The sequence below is a fragment of the Carassius carassius genome, chromosome 9 (genome assembly GCF_963082965.1).
Source record: "Carassius carassius chromosome 9, fCarCar2.1, whole genome shotgun sequence".
Taxonomy (NCBI): domain Eukaryota; kingdom Metazoa; phylum Chordata; class Actinopteri; order Cypriniformes; family Cyprinidae; genus Carassius; species Carassius carassius.
The window spans coordinates 20,336,842-20,353,839 of NC_081763.1; the positions used below are offsets into that span (position 1 = coordinate 20,336,842).

At 38.2% G+C, this 16,998-nt stretch overlaps 1 protein-coding gene across 6 annotated transcripts in view; it reads right to left on the reverse strand.

The window, feature by feature from the left end:
• Window positions 1-16,760, reverse strand: part of LOC132149255 (trinucleotide repeat-containing gene 6C protein-like) — a 68,106-nt gene extending 51,346 nt beyond the window's left edge. For 3 of the 6 annotated variants that reach the window (XM_059558341.1, XM_059558338.1, XM_059558336.1), the window contains exon 1: window positions 16,125-16,760. The gene's annotated coding sequence lies outside the window, so the exon portion shown is untranslated. Of the gene's footprint in view, window positions 1-16,119 lie in introns of all 6 variants that reach the window. The other 3 variants (XM_059558340.1, XM_059558339.1, XM_059558337.1) reach the window with 2 other exon arrangements.
• Window positions 16,761-16,998: the final 238 nt, after the last annotated feature.

Here is a 16,998-nt window from a genome sequence, read left to right on the forward strand (position 1 = left end):
CAGCTCCAATACGGCTACGAAACGACTGGAAGTCATTCATTTCATATGGAGATTCGCAAGCCGCATGCGAATGGCTACGAACCGGGTCTGAACGAGTGCAGTGCGAAAAAAAATCGTGTCCGTTGGTCATCCGGATGTGTTCAAAAAATTTAACTCTTGTGAAAGGCTACAGACGGTTCCCATCCGACAATTCCAGCGGAAGTTGGCATTGCTATGGTACTGATAAACAAACCTGAATTTTGAATTTTGAATAATGATTTTATAACGATAAGTTGTCATGTCATTTTTTTATTTTCATGATTTTCTAACATTATAAGGGCAGTTAATACAATTAAAATGAATAATAAATATTGTGGCCCCCGCTCTCGGACACACTCGGTCTCTCTCGCTCGAGTGCAGGGTTGTTTGCAGCCCTATATACCACTACATCAGATTTAGCTGACCTGACATGCACGTTCAGATACAGACAATATCAATCGCTCTAATCTCTCCGCCATTTTTGTTCTACTCACTTCCGAAGCTTTCCGATGCTTTTCAGCGGTGTAGTACGACGTCCACTGGGTGAGTATTGCGTATTACGGAGCGGATTTCAACTGCCAGTGTGAAGGCGGCCTGACAGGATGAAACCTTTCACAGAGCTGTTCACGAGCTGCGCATGCGCTGCTAATAGAACTGCTGTGGAGGGAGGAACGAGAAATATAAGTCAGTGGGTTACCTGAACGAGAACGATTCATTCACCTAAAAGATTCGTTCATGGACGAACGATCACTAGGGCAATTTCATATAGCCTATATTAAATATTTGGAATATATATTTTCATATTTTATTAGGTTCTTTGATAAGGTTACAATACGAAGGTCTAAGTAGCAACGTATCTTCCGTAATGTCCCCGATGCGCGGGTCGGGGTGGGTAAAGAAATTATACTTTATTTGCGGGCTTTGGCGGGCCAAATCATTTCATAAAAGCGGAACCCACGGGTTGGAAAAAAACTGGACCCGTGCATCACTAGGCTAAGTCCACAACTGGCAGAAAAAGATGACGCTCACTAAAGCTCACTGGCTGAGTTTTCTCCTCTGAAAGAAAAGGTTGCACAACTGACAGAATAAGTTATAATATCTGAGATATTGCTGCTAAATTTTATTTGCTTTTTTTTTTACTTGAATGCCATTGTTTAAATTGATATTATTTATCTTTTAACATTTAATCTTCTGAGTTCAGAAACATTGTTTAATATAATCATTGTTCATATTTTTATACAAAAGTTCAGAATCAAGATAAATTTATTACTCTTGTTTTTTATGATAACTGAGATAATGCTGCTAAATTTATTCTTTCTTTACCTTGAATGTCATTGCTCTAATTTATTTTTAATATTTTGATATTTCATATTTTGTTCAAATGTTTAACATTTATGATGTTCATATGTTCATTTATTAGTGTGTATAAGTATATGATTAGAATGTTGTCCCTGTTTTAAAATAAAGCATAGCAATGATATTTGAGAGTGTATTTTCCCCTTTCAGGAAAAGTATCGAAATTGCAATTCTTGACTAGGTATCATATCGAAACGATAATTTTGGTATCGTGACAACACTAAGGCCATCCTTAAAAATATTCTTGTTTGCCGTAACCCGAACGACCCTGTCAATTTAGCACCGAATCAATTTTTTTTTTTTTTGCTTTTAGTCCGACCGACTTGCCTATTGTAAATTTGCGTTAAGACCGACCAATTATTTTTTTACTCTTCAAACAACTAATACAAACGCAATAAAATACTATTAATTATATTTAAGTATTGTAAATATATAAATTGCCTTGGCCTACATACAAATGAAGGCTATCTTCTTTAATTAAAAAAAAATCCCTTGACATCATCTGTGTTCACACGGATGTCACACTGTGGCCTGTGCGTTCGCTGCGTCTCATACTCTCACTCACTGTCAGAGTCAACGGTTCGCGCTTGGTAATGATGGCTGCGGCTGCAGTAAACTAAATGTTCGCGGTCACTGTTCAAAGTCATACGGGTTCGGGCACCATAATACATCTAAAAAAATTCATTAAAACAGCTCGACACCGCTTTAACTTGGCACAAAGTTCTGGAAAAACTGTGCCCAGATATTTTCCCATCCCTTCTCCTCTCTAGTCTAAAACCGTGACCGTGACTGTCACTTTATGTTCGAAAATCTATTGCACGAATCAAGCAAGAATCAACCAACACAAGTTTCGAAAACGAAAATAAGAAAATGATTTTAACGACCTTTTCTCGGAACGCATCCAGGTTTTTTTTTTTTTTTTGAACAGGCGTCACACAGCAACTGCAGCTTCGGACAAACACGCATAACAGCAAATAATACTTCTGCACAATGTTTCTCTTTTTACAACAGAAATGTGAATTCAGCCGGTATTCAGTCTCAAACAGTTTCGGGCTTGAATCGCCTAGGGCTGTCAAAATAGCTGAAAAAACTAAATTCGAATTTTTTACTTAAATATGATCAAAATTCGAATTGTATTCTAATTTAAAAAATTCGAATTGTATTCGAATTGTTTTCAAAATTCGAATTGTATTCGAATTTTAAATGCATAATTTCAGTTAGAGTGAAGAAAAGCTTTTTGCTTCTCTTCTGAGGCTCAAGATAGCGCATCGAGCAAAATATTTATGTTTATGCATGTTTATTCAAAGCATTAGAATACATGACTGTGAAAAAAACATAATATTTAAAATAATGTTTATGAACCAATTATTATTAATTAAGTTGCTTAAAGAACTATAAACAAAACAGCATCATGTATGCATGTATTGTTAAATAAATAAAAAGGGCAGAAAACCAGTCACACAGGATACATTTTTTTCATTTAAAAACATGAGATGCGTGAAATATGCGTTCTGTGTGAACGGCTTGATTTCAGTTTTGATGTAAACAAGATCTTCTCCACATTGATTTTTTTTTTTATTTTTTCTATTTGGCTTCAACTGGATAGGCTAACATAACCTTATAATGCAATGACACATATATTGTCATTGCATCTTGTATGCGTACACGAGGTGAAAGATGAGAAAGCAGATACTGCGTGTCGAGCTCGTCCGCCTTTGAAAGTTGTGTAGACACAGCTGAGCGCGCGGCGAGATGGAATGGAAAACGTACCGGGGCTCATAAGGCAGCTTCCTTAATACACACCTAAAATTCATATGCGCATTCAAATGTGGATTTTTATTTTAAATTCGACGAATATTCGATAAAATATTTTTTTTGATATCCTAAGAAAATCGCCTATGCGATTTTTTTTGTTGTTGTAGAAATTTAATCGTAAACAAAGCCATGTTGAAGCCTGCAGTAAATATTTTGCATTATGGCAGTCCACTCTGCTTATTGTTTTTCGAAAATGTTGGCACTCCTGTTTGTCATTTTGCACGTAACTTCACGCCAATAAATCATCAGAAATATTGGTCTTTACCAATATATTGAAACTTTACATTCCTCCTGCCTGTTGTCCGTGGATTTACCTATATTTGGTGTTATTTGCCGTATAAAACTTTAGACATGCAAAATCGATTTTACAATCGATTCAATGAACACTCGTCACTCAAATCAAACAGGATTTTTTTCACAAAAGTGACAACCCAAAAAAGCAAAGTAAACGTTCTCTCATTTGTAGGTCGCATTGATACGTATCGGTGGATGCAAGTAAAACAATACCTCATTTTTTTTCTCACCTGAAATTCATCATTTAAATTTGTTTGTGGTCTATATAGCCTGCATCAAAATGAGGTTTGCAATGATGCGCCCGAAGGCACGGGTTGAAGACCCAGTCAGTGACGTCACGATATGCTAATTTGTTTAAATTCATACCGACGTCATCACCATCACAAAAACTGTGAACATTGAAACTTGAAAAAAAAAATATAGACCGACCTACCAACCCTTTTTTTTTTTAATTACTGTTACTGCAAACCAAAATATTTTTAAGGATGGCCTAAGTGCAAGTATACATACTTGCTTGCTTTATACAGTAGCTGAAGTAAAACAAAAACAAAAAATGGATGAAAAAAATATATTATATGCTTGGTCACGCAGAGAGGGAACCTTCAAATGTAATCAACTTAGTGTGGCTCTTCAGACTAAAACAAAGCCTGGTTTACCAGTTACCACCAATAAAACTTCAAAGCTAAAACATTTTAACAAAACCTAAGCTCTTCTCTAGGTATTAAAGAAAAATACAAGAAAAATGTCCCTCACCAACACATTCATTAGATAATAAAGACTAACCTGTTTTAAGACAAAGTTAAGTAGAATCCAATCACTAGTCTTGCAAAATAAATGAAAACAAAAAAAAAAAAAACTATTTGTGAACAGAGGTGAATTGTGTAAGAGCTGGTCTGAATCTTTGCACTTCTGTTAACAACAGCCAGAAAAGAATTTTAACAAGAAGTTCACAGGAAAAAAGAATGTGCTCGGGATTCAGAGGAACACTTCTTTTAGGAATAAAATCTTTGAACTTTGTTTATTGTTTGCCACTCTGTCTGAGTGGATGAATCAGAGAAACAAATGTGACATGAATCAGATGCATCAAGGCAAGACCGATGGAAGCCGATACACGCAGAGATTATATATATATATATATATCAGCTCTTCTTCTCAGATAATCATTAATAAACATTTTAAACTAGGAATAAACAATATGTTGGTGTAATACCGGTGGTCAGGTTTATAAAACTGATACACCACTGTTCAAATGTTTAGGGTTTACTGTTTACTGAAGTTTCCTATGCTCACGAAGCCTGCGTTCATTCCATCAGTATTTAGTAAAAAAATTGTAATAATATTAGTTTTAGGAGCCTTACTCCAGTCTCCAGTGTCACATGATCCTTCAGAAATAATGTTGATTTAGTGCTCAAGAAACATTTCCTATTATTAACAATATTATTTAAATTGGTTGTGCTGCTTAAAATTTGTATGTAAACAAATGTAAACTTCTTGGTGAACAGAAAGTTAAAAAACAGCATTTATATGAAAGTACTGCTAAATGTTTTTTTTTTGTTTTTTTTTGTTTTTTTTTACTTTTACATAAGAAATTTAACACATCTTTGCGGAATAAAAGTAACAATGTATTGTTAAAATAAAATTATTATTATTTAAAAAAATCTTTATTTGATATTGGATATTTAATGTTATTTAAAAATACAATAATTAACTACTATATCAAACACTTAATTTAACAACACTATTAAATCATAAAATTAATATACATTTTTCATACTGTAAATTAAGATTTGGTGACACTTTGTACCATTTATAAAAAGGATTTTAAGGGATTTTTTTTTTTTTATAAAGTATAAAAATAATAACCATTATCGGTACATAATTATGTCACAGTCCAATATGTCCTTTGCTTTACCCGTGTTTGAAAAACCTTTGATGATAAGGTGAAGAATAAATGCATTAAATACATATCCCACAACGCAACAGCCTTGATTGTTGTCCTAATATAAATTAATAAGTGATATGGCCAAGTCAGTCAATGTGACAGTGCAGGACATAGTGGTAGGTGGAGGAAGGGAGGGGGATGAGCGAGTTGAAGAGACAGTAGCCCCTTTCACACTGCCATTCCGGCAAATACACGGGTAAAGTGTTCCGGCAATTGTTCCCGGGTCGCTAGATTTTGCACTTTCACACTGCCAGTGATTACCCGGGATATGTGCGTGCTTTCACACACAACCCGTAAAGATCCCGTAACGACACGTGACATCAGGGCGTGACGTGTAATGTACGAGTCGAAAACGTTAGGCATGCTATACTTTCACTGAAGCAAGCGACCGATCTCGGCGTCAGTGCGGAAAGTGAGGAACTAACTGATCTCTGCTTCATTACAGTTTGCACATATTTTTTTGTCGCGAACGTTGATCTTTCTTCAAAACAGCCGGTAAAAGAGTCATCACTTCGACACGGCATTATATCTGCATTAGACACAGCGCTCGTCCCGGGTCAAACCCGACAATGTTACTAGGTCCCCGACCCGGGTTCAATGCCGGAATCAATCCCGGGACGTGGTTGCTTTCACACAGAAGGCGACCCGGCAATGTTCCGGCAATATGCCTGGTCCGACGTGCAGTGTGAAAGGGGCTAGTGGAGATGTGGTGGTAAGGGGTTGGGGGGCTAGACGCTCTCTGGGCACAGAGCCAAAAATGTCAACGCTGCAAGACAAACAAGAGAGCTAAGAGCCCTCAGGAACCTGCTGGCTGGCAACAGCAGCCTAGAGAGGAAGAAATCTGCAGCCCCTCCATCCGACACAATCATGCATCAGAAACCCATAACTTCAGTGCCATTTGAGAAGACCAAACCTGACGTGCCAGTAAACCCCTGGATAATAAGAAACTCTCTTTTAGTCACCCAGCCACACTCAACAAATATCAGACTAAAGAGTCTTTAGAGTCTGATTTTATTTCCACAGGTGACCAAACAGTGGTGAAATCCTGTTTTATGAATTCCAGACCATGTGTAGCTAGCCACATTTTTAATTCAGCAGAGGAAAACATCCTAGCCAGAATGCCAATGAAAAAAGTGAAAGGTGATTTTTTTTCATAGGTTCAGTTCCTGTGACCAAACAGCCACTAAAAATAGCTTTTCAGTGGACTGACTCGCTGTCACAGCAGTCCGATGACTTTCATCTTCCTACAAAGTCACTAATGAAAGCACTTTCACAAGCTCTGCTGACAATTTATTGCCCTAATAGATCACACAAATGCCTGCCATAAAGACCCCTGTCATTATACTCAAATCACGTAGGTCTTTCAGCGATTGCACATTTGTCTCAATAAAATGCAAAACATCCAACAGTTCAGCACGCTAATGGACTTAGCATAAGAGGAGACTCATGTAACAAGGGCTAAACTGAGAATGATCAGTTCTAAGATCATTAGTCATACATCAAGTGGGGGAAAAACTGTCAAGTGAATTTTGAGGGAGGGGAGGGGGTTGTCAAGTGAAACCCTGTAACCAGCTGTGGCTTTTCATCCTCTATTCTTTCAGTCTCCAGAGAGCTTTATGTTGTTGGACCTATGAAACATTACTGCTCACCCAAAAAATCAATCACAATCATGTCCTTCCAAACCTGTATGACTTTCTTTCTCCCTCCCAGCCTCAGACATGCCTGATGACCACCACAATACATTCACTGACCATCTGATGCACACTCCACACAAAACCTCTGAAAATCATAAGCTCCAACCAGACTGGAGACTGCTACATTCTTTTTTCTAAATAAAGTAATACTTTTAATCATCAAGAATGCATTATATTGATCAAAAGTGGCAGTAAAGACTTGATAAGAAATGTTTCCTGAACACCAAGTCAGCATTTAATGACTTGAAACTGAAAACTGGCGTAATGGCTGCTGAAAATTCATAGGAATAAATGCATTTTTAAATATACTAACATAGAAAACTGTTATTTTAAACCGGAATAATATTTCCTAATATTACTGATTTACTGCATTTATCATCAAATAATTGCAGTCTTGGTAAGTATAAAATACTTCTTTATATAATATATATATATATATATATATATATATATATATATATATATATATATATATATATATATATTATATAAAATACTTCTTTATATACACATATATATATATACACATATATATATATATATATATACACATATATATATATATATATATATATATATATATATATATATATATATATATATATATATATAAACCTTACCAACCCCAAACCTTTAAAGGGTACTTTATGCAAGCACAATATATAAAGAGATTTAAGTCACTTTATATCAAGCAGACTAGATATCTTACTTTATTTTCTGCCTGTGAAATAATCAATATTAATTACTTTTAGGGAATTAAAAACACTGAATGCCAAGTCTAAACACACTGCAACAGTTCAGAGAAACTGTCATCATGGCTTATTCTGAATAAGATTTATCTGAGCAAGCCTATTATTGTGGTATCCATCTATTTCAGAAACACCACAAACTGTGGCTTGCTACATGTCGGTCAGAGGGTCTCTTCCTGTCTAAATGGGCATTTATTGGACAGAATAAACCACAAAAACTCTGAATACCACAAAACATGAATCTTTCAGATGAACTATCAAATAACTGCAAGAATTTTAGCACCAACAAATTGCTCCAGAACAGTGTATTTATAGAGTTATAGCCTCCATCTTCCAGTCCTATGCATTTCTAAAATGTTGTTGATGTTAAAGGGAAAGTTCACCCAAAAATGAATATTCTGTCATCATTTACTCACCCACATGCTCTTTCAAACTCATAAGACTTTGGTTAATCTTCAAAAAACAAGTTAAGCTATTTTAATAAAGCCTGAGAGTTTTCTGTCCCTCTGTTAAAAGTCCAGCTAACCAAAACTTAAAAAGATCCAGAGCAGTGGCGGATGCAGAACGTGACAGATGGGTGGGCCTAGATTAAGTCGAGGTGGGCCTGAATTTATGGGTGTTCCGAAATCAAGGCTGGGTTTCCCGATAACGGTTGTTTCTTAGCGCGAAGACTCTAAAGGGGGCCACACACCGGACGCGCAGCTCAGCGCCGCGCCGCGCCACGTCTAGGACAACGCTCACCTGAAAATCCGATAACATCAGCAATTTTCTGATTTCTGTAAATAAATATAAAACTAAATGTATATTGCAGCACATGGTAAAGTCCGTATATACATTAACTACGATTTGAGACACATAAATGTAAACACGGTCCTGAGCCGTTGCTGGGCATTATATTATATATTTATTTACAGAAATCAGAAAATTGCTGATGTTATCGGATTTTCAGGTGAGCGTTGTCCTAGACGTGGCGCGGCGCGGCGCTGAGCTGCGCGTCCGGTGTGTGGCCCTCTTTAGGAAGCTGATATATCTTCTTATGTGCGATGTTACCGGGTGCTGTCCGTGGCGATGGTGCTGAATTGGTTGATATCGATGGCTCGAGAATCAATTATTCTCTCGTGCAGGGGCTTTTTATGTAAGAAAGCGGTGTTCTTTATAAAAGAAGCGCTTCAGAAATAGTTGAAATTTCATTTATTAGGACTCATGGGATATTATAAAAAATAATCCAAACTATAATAGCCTAGCCTACATATTTTTAAATTGTATCATATATTGCTGCCATAATAACCCATAATAACCCAATAAACCCAATTTGTATGTGCTTTCGTCTCTTTCCCATTTTTGTTCGCTGAGGTGGAGCTGCGATTAAATTTTGTTCTTGTAAATACTTTACAGCATTTCAATAATAATAAAAGTGTACATCTTACGTATGGTGCTCGGCAGTGATCAAAAAGGATTTTAACAGTGTATTTTGAATTTCTTCTTGTAAACTCAGAGATGTGGATTCAGACGGCAATTAAATCACCACACGACCTGTTTGTCAAAAAACAGTAGGTACTAATTTGGACAGGGATTTTTATTGCGGGTTGGGTGAGAAAAGACACTGATATTATGGATTCGGACGGCACTAAAATCACCGACTTACTGCTGTAAATGTTTAAAATACCGTATGAGCCCATGAGAAACAATATTAGCGTCTGAATAGGACTTGACTGACAGTAGCCTATGCTTTCACTGACCTTTAAAAGCGCTTTTTAATTAAATTAAATTAATTAAATGTTAATTAAATTTGTTTTTATTAATTAATTAATAATTCCCATTTTTTTTTGTTGTGGTGAAGCTGCAATGAAATATTGTTCTTGTAAATACTTTCCAGCATTTCAGTAAAAAAAAAAAAAAGTGTAGCCTAAATAAGAAGGTTTCGGGAAACGCTGAAACCTTGAGTCCTCTGACGTTACAAGGTGCTGTAGCCATTAAAGAAAATGTATTTAGGTTAATATATATGTTCAATATTATAATATACGTTTTTATTTATTTAATCTATGGTTATGAAAAGTGAACACTGAACAGCATTATAAGAGGCGCAATATGACATGGTCAGACATGATTATGACCACTTCATAGGTTTGTTTTGTAGAAAGACTTTCTTTAAAGTGAATTTCGTTTTGTATAAATTGTATCTTAATTTTAATCAATTTTTCATCAACCAATTGCAGATATAAAAACAAGCAAATATAACAGACAATAATCATGGAGGCGCCTGCGCGGTCACTTGCATTGCACGTTAACTGGAGCGCATCTCATCCTAACTTAACGAAACTCAGTGTATGCCTCACACAGACATGAGAAATACATCAAATGCACAAAGCTTGAAATGTCTTTAAACGAAATAATTCAAAACGAAAAAAAAAATTAAGGTTATAACATGGTGTTATTCAAAAAACGTTTTCCACTTGTCTAGTTCAGGGTGCTTGCAAGAAAAGTTCTCAAAGTGATTATAGCTGAAAGCTGCTCGGGAATTCTTTTCTCATTAGAATCATACTGTAACGCAATGAAACATTCAAACTGCTTTATAATGGTAAAAAAAAATGTTTATTAGCCTACTTATTTTGTAATTTAAATTTAATCTACTGTCAAAACTGAGCTAAATACATAAGCCTATATAACATAGGCTATGGCTACCGAGCCAGGAACATATAATTCACAAAAAGGCAACATTGTGATAGTGCATAGGGAAGATCAATTAGAGAGCACGTAGCTCTAACAAAATAACAAAAAAACAACCACAACATAACACTCTATTCATTGAACATTTAAAGTAATGACATGTTAACTGAACGAATATTTAGGCCCTGAACAAGAGGCTGAGGTCAACCCCCACTACACGTTTAGCTTTCTAAAAAAGCAACATTATTTGAGCTCAGAGGCTCAAAGTAGCCTACTTAATAGTCTCATCCTGCTATCAAGCCACGGCCTACATGTAAAGAAAACCATGGCCTATACCTTACCCGGCTACACAAGGCGGAGTCGCCTGGGTTTTGAATTAAAGATGCTTATGATCTCGTCATAATCCAGTGTTTCTGTCAGTTCTCTTTCAAAGGATAACAGGGTCAAATTGTTCAAGCGTTCAGTCACCATTGATGCTCTCAAGCGAGTGTTGATCCTGTGAGTAGCGGAGAAAAGTCTTTCAACACTGCAGGACGTCATGGGTAGTGTGATGATGGCCCTTAACAGACGGTTCATTCCGGGGAAAATATCAGCAGCGCAGGCATCCAACAATTCAATTAGTGAGGGCATTTTGTCTTTGTCAGCTTTGCCCTTGATGAATTGGGTAAAAAAGGCAAATTCCGCATCACAGACTGTTATCCCATACAAGCTGCAAGGAGATTTGATCAGTTCTTGTGTGCCAAAAGTGGTGGATCCTGGGATGAGGGCAGCTGAAGCTCGCATTATTCCGTAGGTGTCGTCTTTAAATCGGCTGTTCAATTCAGCCATCTCGTTATCCAGAATACAGTTCCAGAGTGCTCTCAGATCACCATTATTTTTGATAGCGGATGTTTTTCCCAATGTTGTGGTGACAATAGACTGACTAAACTTTGCAGGCAGCTTTCGCTCACGAGACATTATCAGATCCCAGCATGCTATCTCGTATTTATCCATCAACTCCTCTGTCAATCTGAGAACTTTGTCAAAGTCACCATCTGAATCATCTCGAAAAGTGGCAAGGGTGGCTTTCAATGTTTCAATTAAGGAGATGCAGTCTGTCACGCAGATTGCTGGACTTTGCAGCCCCTTTGTGGCAAAATCGCTGCACTGAAACAACTTGCAAAACACAACAAGCATGAAAATGAACTTTTTTGTTTGCATCTGTTGTAATAGGTTATCTGCATCTAGTTTTGTCTGTCCACTTGTCTCAGAATACTCAGCAAGAGTCTCAAGTAACACGTCTAGCATTTCTAAAACTTTATGAACAGATCCTGATTTAGAGCTCCACCTGGTGTCACATGACCTTTCCAGTTCCTTACATGGGCGTTCTGGATGCATTTCCTTCTGAAGTTCCACAAACCGAGCGTGCCTCTGGGCCCCAGTGAAGAAGTTGTGTATCTGATTGATGACAGTGAAAAAAGTACTGACGTGTCCAGATGATTCCGCAGCAGCACAAAGCACTAAATTCAGTCTGTGGGAATTACAGTGTACATACACAGCTTTGGGAAATGTCTCTTTCAAGATAGATTGAACGCCTCCTCTGTGCCCAGACATGACCGATGCCCCATCAAAACAGAACCCGACACAGAGAGAAGGGTCCAAACCAAGTGGTTCTAGAATTTCAAGGATCCTCTGCGATATTCCTTGAGCAGACAGGTCAGCTGTTTTGACAAAGCCCAGCGCTCGTTCTTTGATAGTCCCACTATGGATAAATCGAACACAGACAGCAACTAGCTCGCGTTTCGAAACATCTTTAAACTCATCTGCAAGTATGGCAAAATATGTGGGCCTAGGCTGTTCTTGCATCTCCGTTTTTATCTTACTGAGTAGAAGTGAAGCGGCAGCCTCAAGCAGCTCGTCCTGAATGTGGTGGGACATGAGTGTAGCATTTCGTGGCAGTTCAACAAGTTTTTTTTTTATTTCTGGGTCGTACTTCGATATAAACTCGAATAGCTCCAAAAAATTCCCCTTGTTTAACGCTTCCTGAGTTTCCCGGTGCCCTCTCAGGGGTATCTCCATTTTGGCACACTGCATGACAACATCCAGCACAACTTTGACGTGCTGTCGATTACGTTCAATGAACGAAATGGAATCTCCGTGCATCTGATTTAATACAGTACCGCTGCCTTGTTGCGCATGACTTTGTTTGTAGGAGAGTAATTTTACAAGTGCAGAAGCATGTAGCTTGCTAGACTGATGCTTCTCACAGACCTGGCCGATACGTTTCCAATTTTTGAAACCCTCTTTAGTAAAAGTCCCCTCAGTGTGCTGTTCAGGAAAATGCCGACAGGCTTTACAAAAAATCAGGTCTTTCGACTGGCTATATTCAATCCAGTTGAACCTTTCATACCACTTGGCGTTGAAGCTTCGATATTTCCCATCAATTATGGTACTCGGGAATGCCTGTAGATGAGGTTGGGTAGCAGGTTCCCCCAGAGCTGACAGATCCGACGGTGCAATTAAGTGTAGCAGTGATCGTCGATTAGCCATAGGCAGATCTGCTTGCCGGTTAGCATCAGTGGAGGTCGTCGGTTCGGAGTTAATCTCCGCTCCATTCTCAGAGCCAGTGGTTGTTCCATTACGATCCACAGATTGGTCCTCCAAATAATTATTAATCTCAATACGAGGTTTTTTAAAAAAATGAGTGAGAGTAACTTGTTTGGCCATACTAAGAAAAATCAAGATACCGTACACTTCTAGCGAACGTTATAACCGTTGGTTGTTCGCGTCATAGATGGTTCGCGCCAGATTACAATAGAGCGCGCTACGATGTTGCATTGACCAATGAAAACAAGTCACCAACACACTTAAATATTAAATAGTTATCAGGCTTACTTATAATTTTACTGTTTTAACATAACATGTTATAGATGAAATACACCACATAAAGTAGTATCCATATTTAACAATACAGAGTAGTATTTTATTTATTTTTTTATTTCTGATTGGGCGGGCCAGCTGTCAATGTGGGCGGGCCCAGGCCCGTCCAGGCCCGCCCACAGCTCCGCGCCTGATCCAGAGATGTCATAAAATGAATCCATATGAATTGAGTGGTTTAATGGTTTTATCTGATAAACAGGTTGAATAAACAATTTTAATTTACATCTAAACAATGATTAAGAGGTTTGCTCTGTTTATACGGATAATTTTTACAACACTTATGATCTTTTTGGTCCTTCTATGGTTACCTGGACTTTCAATGGATTTATTAAAATATCAAACCAAAGTTGTATGAGTTTAGAACGACATGAGAGTGAGTAAATGAATGAATTTTCATATCTATTTAAGTCATCCTGATAGTCTTGATGGACAGGACGGACTATATGCCTTTACAGTAACTGAGGGCTGCCACGCATGCAACCAAGCAGGTGAAATATGGCAATCTACAAATAAAACATGACTTTTAAAAAGGTTAATGAATTCAGAGAACTGCTACAGTGTGTTTCTCTCTAAGAGTCAAATTTACCCATGAAAGACTCATCGGAGTGGCCTTTTGGCCTACAGTTCTCAACCAATCAAAGAGGAATGTAAAGCTCTTGCAAAAAACACAACCTGTAGGTAGATCAGCTCAACCTCCTTAAATCAGACCTGCATGAATAGAGAAAAAAAACAGCACACAAAATACATAAGAAAGATCCTATGGCTTTTCATGTGTAAATAAATCTCAAGAGTCTTAATCTCAACTCTACAGGCTTAAGTTATAAAGATATTACGGGAAAATCTCTACATCAGTGTTAGGCCCATCTATCATCATGATGAGCAAGTCCAATGAAGGTCAGTGGGACACAGATCCAGTCACAATCTTCAGAGGTCAGCATAAATCTAACTTTCGGAGTCACAGCTGGTTCCTCCTTCTCCTCCAAGACCTCTTGTTCAACAACACTCAAACATAATTTTAAGGTGGCTCAGATGGGAATGTGAGAATTAATAGGACCTAATAGGAAATGTAAAAAATGTGCCCCAGAAAATTAAGTAAACAAATATTAGTAGTAGAAGAAAAAAAAGAAAACGAGAGTGCAGAATTATGCATATTATGCTTGCAGAATATAGGCATAAATATAAACGCATGCGAGCTAATGCTGACTTGACATTATTTGTTTGAAAAAAAAAAAGCCATGTTTTACATTAACAAAACATTACAATATGGATTTTGTATAGGAAACCAGTTAACTCTAACATAGATCTAACCACTGAAATGAGAAGCAATCCATGGTTTAATCTGTGGCTACTATGGTCTTGCTGAAAATGCCACAGTTACTATAAAATAAGAGTTTCATAAGAGAATCACACACCAGACTCGGCAACCATGACTCCACTTCAATAACCAACAGCTACAAATGACCAAATATGAAGCCACATGGTGCAAATCCCTAGCCACAGTAACCCTGGTAAGGCTTCATAAGAACAAGCTCAGAGGGGCAATGTGACCTAAGATTTATGGTAATCTGAGCATTAAGTGGCCTCTTTTTTTCACTCCTGGAAAACACAAAGCCCTTTTCAAAGGTCTGGCCCTGACAAGGAGGCCCCTAACCATGTGAGGGGAGCAGAAACTCTCCCTGCCAAATTAGCAACTGCACCACATGGACAGCCATGGGGACGTTTGACATTGGTGCTGTCCTCAGAAGGTAAGCACGTTAGCATTATCCAGCACTACCAAGATCTGTTCAACACCCTTCAGAAAATGTGCCACAGTGTCCGTCTAAATATCAGCTAACGTTACCACAACAAAACGGTGGTAATTTGGCATTGCCAAACACTCTCGGTAAGAAAACAAACACTGACAGAAACATTCTGACGGCTTACGTTGTTTGAATCATATTTCTAATGAATTTAATACAATTTCACAATACTACCAACGTAATTAGGATTTTTGTTGTTGTTGTTGTTGTTGTTGTTTTTCCGAGGGCAAAACGACCGAGCATCGAGCATACAGTGAATCAGAGCTTTTAACCAGAAATAAAAGCAGCTCTTCGCGCGATATTTCCAATCCAAACCCTATGGAAATATAAACACCAAAGCGGTGTTTCGCTATCGTTCATTTCCAAGGCTCTAACATGACAATACAATCTCAAAAACTAGTGAGGTGTCTTCATAGACAACATTTTTGAGCATCAAAACGACGTGACGGGACTTCCAACAAATACTAGACACATTTATTTACAAACACACCGTTCGAGCGCCAAACTACGGCGTTAACAACGCAACGGGGAAACATACGAGTCCTAAATGAGGCTGGGATCGGATAGGAAAGGAAACTTATCTCGCATTTGTTTAGAAAATGGGCCAATATTGATGTTTGGGGGGGGGGGGGGGGGGGGGTAAACACTTGCACACGCAAGCTATTTCTAACCATCAAAACAGAACAGAAAGCACGTTATTAAATAAACCTGGAGAGAGCCAGCTGATAATTTCAAAAATTCTGCGCTTCTTCTCTCAGAAACAAAATAGCACAAAAGTACATGCTACAATGACGCATTGTCACTGTACACCAAAATTATCACACCCCGCCTACTTAAATATCATAACTGTTTTTTAAATGTCTCACCTTACCTTTATTCCGCACACGGAGCACCTGCGGTCTGCTGTTCAATTGGGATGCAGGAGCTGCATGGTGAAGGAGGATGTTGTCGAGACCCGACCCGTGCTGACACAGATCAGATCCTATTCAGACGCAGTCAGACACTCTTGCAGTGAGCTGCAATGGCGAGCCCGACTTTCCAGTTGAGAAATTCACCTCTCATTATGCAGTGGAATTTGTCCAGGGAGGGGGTAACTCTGAAATACCAGTGCAAACAATAAAAATGACATTAAACGATAGTTTTGCACGTCAGCAAGCAAGATCAGGGTTGATCAGCTGTAACATTTCGGCGATCCTCACTCAGGAGCAAGATACACCCACCCACACAGACGCGCGCGCGCGCGCGCACCGGCAGCTCAAGCTTTTGTATGCTTTTGGATGTATATAACATAAAGTGCTTAAAGGGAATATCTCAGCATGCCTTTAGTTCACAAATACGTGTGTAAAAGAGTCCACGCGAGTTAAATGTCCCGATACTCAAAATTGGGGAAATTCCAGTGCATCAATAGGATACTGCACTGGCGTGAAGCGTTCACTGGGTTTTCGTTTGTGGCGCTCGCGCAGCCATTTTGTTGAAACTGACAACAGCGTCTCAGGTCTCAGTGGAGTCAAACAGGAAGTGCCCTCATTCCCCGGCGGCACGTCACGTGACTTCAACTAAAAAACAATCCAACCCCTCTGTTAAAATATCGCTCTACCTTTGTTGTTGCTATGACAACGAGGGTCGAGGAACTACCTCTCCCCTCCCCCAATAACACACACACACACACACACACACACACACACACACAGACATCCCGTGTGTAGCTCACATTGAATTAATCATTAATCGGGCTTTCTCAGCAA